The sequence below is a fragment of the Bombus impatiens genome, unplaced genomic scaffold (genome assembly GCF_000188095.3).
Source record: "Bombus impatiens unplaced genomic scaffold, BIMP_2.2 scf_0107, whole genome shotgun sequence".
Lineage (NCBI taxonomy): Eukaryota > Metazoa > Arthropoda > Insecta > Hymenoptera > Apidae > Bombus > Bombus impatiens.
In genome coordinates, this window is record NT_176526.1 from 797,372 (window position 1) to 804,788 (window position 7,417).

Below are 7,417 nucleotides of genomic sequence, written 5' to 3' on the forward strand. Positions count from 1 at the left end.
ACGTTCCATTAATTACGGATCAGGTTCATAGCCATTTCACCGGACCTCGTATCACATCCTTACGATGGTGCACGCCTTTCCGCCGAAACCGTTTCACATCATTAACACTTTGACTGCCACGCGAAAATCACACGTTTCGCTCAGGACACCACGGGAGTATTTTTATTATTCAAAGCATATAATGGTAAAATAACAATAAGTTGACGATGTAAGGCAACGTTCCTTCCCGATGTACCGTTTATCTTATTGCTGGTCACGGGGACCACCGTGGCGCCTTGCTAACGATTGATAGCGACATATTATAACAAGGGTTCGTTTACTTCAACAAACCATTCGCATTCGTTACTTCGTCGTAGGCAAAACGTGCAGAATATATCGTTGAAACGTGTGGAAGATATTAGTAAACAGTATTACGATTATTTTTATGATTTCGACGAAACGTTCGACTGAAATGGTAGAGGTAAAAGAAATTATGTTTCTGATGAATCCAAAGGTAGTGGTAGAATACAAGAGAGGAAAATGTGCTGTGGATTTATCGGATCGAACGATAGCATATTCTACGACACATAGAAGAACCCTCGAGTGGTGTACGAAATTAGTTTTAGAATTACTGTTAAATACGTCAATTTCAAACGCGATGATACTCCATAAACAAGCAACAACAACAAAAATCAAGGTATCAGATTTTAGAATGGCACTCGCAATGCACCTTACACGGTGCCATTCGCCAGAGCCGTGAAATATCCTTATTCGACAAAGATCGCGACGCGAAATGCAGAGGAAAGAAGGGCAAGCGTACCTGGCGCGAAAATTTTGCAAGGAGTGCTATAAAATGATGTTAAACAGTTAGGATCAAAAATTGGTAAGAATCTGACCAAAAAGGCGACCACCTATCGTCCGGATTGTATCGATGAGCCACATTTGTGTTCAAAGCGTTTTAACACGGTGCACCGTTAGATGCAACGTTTCTTCTCATTTCTTTTTATCGATGTTCTAATAAAAATGTTTAATCGTTCAATGGGGCACTTTTTGTTTCAAAGTATCTTCTATTTATCGGTTATATCGAAAATGCCCTAACTGTGAATTTTCATTCAATTTTTGCGATTGTAAGCAGTTGAAACGCTCAGCTCACTGATGACCACCGTGGCGTCAGAGGAGAAACCGTGGCGGGTCATATATGACCGACGTGACAGTCAAAGTGTTAATTTCGTAGAAAATAATTTTGCCACGCGCATTAGTCCGCGTTACTGCGTTTCGCTGCGAACGCGCTCGTAACGGACGCGAAACGCACAGTTTCAGCGGCAATGGGTGATCAGGCGCGCCATTTGTCGGCTCGCAAGAATGGTCCGGACAGCTGCTGAAAAACGACAGTAATCTCGCCAAAAAATATACATTCGTTCCGTCGCCGTATTACTCCCTCGACCGGTTCCACGCTCCTTCCTTTTTTTCCCTTCGCCGCGCGCGTTTCGCTTGATAAAAATGCGTTTTGCCGGCCGTCGTATTTTCGATAGCGAATTTTTATCGTAAACCGATTTCTGCCTCGCGCTGCGTCGGCTGTCTGCTCGTTGCTCGGCCTGTTGAAGCTTCTGCCTGTTTATCGTCTTATAGAACTCGATTCGGTGCCATTTTTATCCATCCGTTTCCATATTTCCACTCGCGATTTCCATTTTCCCAGTCTCGCGTTTCGCAGCTGACGATAACGTAAATGGCGATAGTGTACCTACGAAACGAAGTTACAGCTCGTCTCGGCACATTTACGGCAACGCGATCGACCAATTTCAAAATTTTATTCAACACCAGAAACTGGTAGATCGTTTCGGTGGCCTGTTCGAGGACGAACCTTCGTCCACGTGTTACCTACAGTCGGTTGCGTTAGTTACACGATGTTGTTTTAACGCGAGTGTTGACAGTTTTTGTTGCGCTGCAAAAAATCTGGTCGAAAGACAGATAAGACAGCGGACGTTGTGTCGGGCCACGGATCGTTTCCAGCGAGAGAGAAAGAAGCAAAATCTATGGAGAAGCCGAAAACAAACAAGTGGCGGAACTCGCGGGAATCGATAACATTTAACGGAATTACTGGAAGAGAAGCGTGACGAAGCGGGGAAACTGGGAAGAGGAAGAAATAAGTCGACGATCGAGGGAACTGTAAAGAGTAAAAACAGGTGTGCGCGACGTTGGTAATTGAAACGTTAATGGACACCGAGAAAAACCGTGACTAGAACGGCTCGACGTTAACATTACCACGGAAAAAGAGGGGGAAAAATGCAACTGGATAGAGGAAACGGGTGAAGAGAGAATGAAAGGGAAAGAGAGAGAGAGAGAGAGAGGAGAGTACAATGGGAGCGTCGATCGCGTTGCGGCGTCGAGAATTTTAATCGATGTTTCCGGATTGTCGTTGCAGCTATTCCGTCGCTCTTTTGTCGCCAGTAATTTTCATTCGCTAACGATTCGATTCTCGCCGCAAGAAAGCCTCGTCGAAGTCTCGTTTCTCGTTAATTGCTATCCTACCGTTGTTTTACCCTTTCACCAGACGCACGTGCTGTCCTCTTCTCTCGCGCCATCTATGCAACAAATATTTTTACGCCACTGCGTCTCTCAACGAGACCTTTTTTCGGCTAATTTTCGCTTCTCAACCCTCTCGGCTCTTACCGAACAAAGGAAACGTGGAAACGACAATATCGACCGATCGAAGGATGGAAATCTGGTAGATTTTTTGCAGCCGGAATCTTTTTTATCGATTAAAACGCAATCTGCGGACGCAACACGTGCCCATCGATCCTGCCAACTTCTTTCCACGAAATTACCACGATATTCCGCGACAGATTCTTCCATCGTAGAAACGTCGATGTGAAAATAATATCTTTGCCTTATATCCTTTGGATATAAATATGTATCGGGAAGTTGAAGAAAAGTGGGCATTTTTTATCCCTTTCTGGTGATCGTGATCTTCGGACAACAAGGTGTTTAGCATGGCTGGATGTAAGTGTTAATTACGTGGAAAATATTTGCGGTGTGAAACGCGAGCGGAGGGCCAGCGTTCCTCGGTCATAAAGAAACTATGGCTCGGCCACAGACAGAGAAACGCGAAGAACTCCGGAGGGAGAAGCGGGGCAGGCCGCAATCACTGTGTAACGAAGACAACAAGGACTTCCTGCATGCTTACGAAGTATACGCTGTCGGTAGTCTGCCACTTGGTCTGCATACCGGGTGTCACAAACATTTATGTAACTCGATTCCTGTTTTTCCAACCTTGCGTCGATCCCGGCGTGTACAGCGGCGTAGGAGAAAAATTTCGACACAGGAAACATTCGATAATCGCACGAAAAGATCCTCTGGATAATTGCACGATCTTCGTTCCCGTTGCCGAGGGCAAGTTCGCCCGATACAACACGAAACTCGACGACCCACCGCGATCGAATAACGTAACACGATCCGATGTCAGATATCGCTGAAACGTGGTATCGAGTTACCAGTTCGGGAGCGAAACTTTGTTATTTCTAACGTTTGTTGTAAAATTTTGTTGCTTCTAGCAACGTGTTTGCGACGGCTCGCTGATTCGAACGAGACCAAACACGATGTAATTTGAACGATATTCAACTTTTCCTATATATTTAATTATCGTTTATCGAGTGAGCGAACATGCTGGAAATTATATGGCGTTTGGTGTCGTTCTAATCAGAAGAACGTAACGAGCACGTTGGCGAAAGTTTCATTGATCGCAAAGCAGAGATAAAGCATCTTCGTTTTCGAGTTAAAGGTCCCAGCTTATCGCGAACCTTTAAACTTTGCCGAACGCGTCCACTCTCAGTCCTCTTTCTTTGTCACTCGCGTTCTTCCTCTCTGCGTTCCACGCGTCTCAGATTTCAATTTCCAGGAACAGAGTCGTTTTTATATCCTCGTCGGTGGAAAGCTCGAGCCCCGTTTTTTGCGCAGTTGTCGAACGTAAAATTATCGCTATAGAACGGAAGACCGTGAACATTTAAAGACTCATCGCTCGATTGCGTTGTATATTCTATGGAATCTAAGAATTCTCGTTGTTTCAAGGTCATTTGTTCAAAGGTCGGCGAGCTCCGAAAAAATTGATCGAGTACCAAATTGGCTACGTTTAAACAGTACGGCGATACATCGCTGCCTGTAACTAATTGTTACAAGAAACCGGTCACTTTCGAGCTCTTTATTCCGGCGAATCGTCGCGTTGGAAGAATTCAAATGTGACGAAAATTCGCGAGTCCGTGAAGATCCAGTTAGAAGAAAAAACAGGTGTCCTAAGGTTTGCCTCGTCGGTCGACTTATATCCCATCTTCGTCGACGTTGTTGAAAATTTAATGCTCGGCTGTTTCACTCACTCGTACCATAACTGTAGATACCTGCAAATGGAAAACTCTTTGGCTGAAGTTTTCGCCAAGTGAGAAGCTCGACCCCTGGTCGAAAGTAGCCTTTAAAAATCAGTGTAACCCACCCCCGAGAGACATAAACCACAGGTCCGACTCGCAGGAGTTTAGGTAGAAACACGGTCGAGTCGCAGATTTATGCGAAGTTTCCTGCGGTCGTGTCCATCCGGCGTCACCGAGCCATCCTCGTTCGTTTCTCGCCAGCGAATTATGCGAAGATCCGAGCGAGCTCCTCTTGCCAGCCGCTCGTACCGTGTTCTCCTTTGTCCGTGCCCTAACCAGGATCCTCGTAAAGCACCATACGCTCACGGAATGTCTGTTGCCCAACTCTCAAGTGTCTCGTTCACGGGCCTTGGTCTTGCATCCGGCAAACTCCATGGGCAAGTTTGATGGCTGCCTTCCCTCGCACGCTATCGGGATTATTCGAACGATAGCGGCTGGCGTCTTGGACCGGCACGCCGTATGGCTCAGCCAGCCATTAGTTTCCGAGAATCGGCTGCGACGTTGCGTGCTGCGAGTTGGACGAGCGTCGCTGACGAAACTGCCCATTGACAGCGATTTTACATCGATTGCTGCGACCTTGCTGGAACTCTCCCAGTGGATCGACGATACAATTGTCCGCAATTTCGTTGCACTATTTTCATAATCGACTGTATCTGAGTTTCACACGATTTTGATTTTGCTTTGATTTAGGTTTCGGTTTTCTCGGATCATTCTCGTAGTTGTCTTTGTCGATCTTCGATAATTGATGGACGTAACATTTATCGGAGCTAATTCTTTTTTGCTTCGTGTGGCAGTGGAGCAAATCGACAGTTTCCATAAAGCCAGGTCCGGGACACGATTTCTCCGGCAAAGTGGAAGCTGTTGATTTCTCGGTTTTGGCTTTTGCGTTTCGTTAAACGGACTTCAAATTGGCTACGTTGAATGTTATCTTCTGGCTAGAATTTCCACAGAGCTCTCGTGCCTTCTTTTTCATATCTTCTTTTCGTTCTATTATCTTCGTAGCCATCTCTATCGGGCGTTATCCAGCTTAGCTTAAGCCGAGATTGAAGTCCCTGGAAGATTTCCGACATCGTAGATTGTTTCTTAAAGCTGAGGCTGCCTGCCGGCTGTTTAGACGAGGCTCCTCGACATAATACACATCATGGACACGGTGTCTCCGATATTTTACGTACTTTTCGCGTGTCTTCGTCTTGCGTGTAGTAAATATCGTCAGTCTGAAAATGAGGATGGCGGCTCGCAGACTTGCAGAGTTGCAGATTTCTACGATGTTTCTGGTTTCATGAGCGAGCGAATCGTAGGCGAAACGATGGATTGTTGGAAACGATGGAAACAGCCGAGAAATGCAACGAAAAGGGTGCACAGTGGTAAGAGCGACTTTGAAATTCAGCCGCGCGAGGTAAAGTCCGTAAACTCGTAATTAGAATCGGCTGGCTAATTTGATTCACGGCGAGAGGCTGTGCGAAAGGGGTGGAGGCGGAACCGGGGGATTCTAAAAGCATCGTGGCTCCGCAACGAACGGAGTAAGTGGCAATACGCCGATGCACGAAATTCAGAATGAATTTATTAGGCGACGCGCGGAGGTCTGCTGCTGACGGTCTCTTTGAGACGTCTGTCGACGCTGCTGCATACACCGTGTCTATTTATTATTCACGACGCGCTCAGTTTTAATCGCGCGCTCGTTGCTTTTCTATTTTCTTTGCTCGCCACCGTCGCAAAGCTTTTCTACCTTTCGCCTCACCTTCCACCTTTCGCTCGCACCCGATCAACGAGATTCGACTGTTCGCGTTTTGCATTGGCAACTAAGTGATCGCGGATTTTGTCATTAGGTGACAATGGCAAAATTCGCAGTCACTTAGTTGCCAACGCAATATTTACGAAGAACGTAGCGCGATCCTGTTCTTTGCGAGTGGACAGTGTTGTTTCTGAAAGAATTTGCATTTGGCGAACGTTAGCGTGAAAATTACCGATGTTTCTACAGGGACGCGCGAATCGAATGTTGGATTTTCGACAGTAATTGCACGATCGTTTGCTTTCGTCTCGATTAACACTGGAACTACCACGCCAGTTAAATGGACTGGTTTTACAATTTTGTTTTAAAATTCCCACTTCGTGTTATATGTTTTTCCGCAATGATGTAACGACTTTCGTAACGATAACTGAAAGAATAATATAACGAATTTTGTTTCTTTATGTATTCGAACTGAAAATAATTTTGTATCGTGGCTAGTTGTACCAATAGCAGTGAAAATGACCGGTACTTGTCAAAGTGTACAGGAGTCCTGTAATCCGTTTATCGAACCCCAATTAACCAGTTTCCTCGTTTTATACAACTTGCCACGCGTTTTTCAAATTTTGACCGCGTATCACTCGATACAACGATATCAGTTATCAGGAAAATTCCGGATCGATCGCTGGATCGCTGGATGCTAACGCTGGAAATACCACAGCAGTGAAAATGACTGGTTCTACGATTTTATAAACGCGTCAACCCTCGTTCAGGGATCCCAGATGGATTAATAATAGCAAAAATGTACTACGTAACATGGAATTGCTTCTATAAGAAAGCAATAAATCGATAAATATACAAATATTCTATTATTAGGTATTTTTTAAACCGGTCATTTTCACTAGTTTTGGTAGAAATATCTTCGTGTTAACTATCGGTGGTTCTAGTGTTAAGCCGCAGTTTCGTGGAATCGACGCAAAGCACACCCGGTATATGGGCCGAGCGTGGAAGGGGCCGCGGCTGATTTGCTTTTCAGTCGCGCGACCAGTCGAACGTTTCGGAGCAGCGCGAACCGTTTGAAGTCGACCGCGGTGTTTGCGATGGAACATTTTTTCCACGCTGGCACCAACATCCACGCCGGGCTCCTCTGCATTCACGGCGTCGTCTACGTAGCTAATATCCGGCGTCCGACGTGAAAAATCCTCGCATCCACTCGCCACCCTGCCCTTCTCTCCTTTGTTGAAACGTGAATTTCGCCAACCCTCTTTTTCTCGCCTAAACGAAGTGGACGTGACGT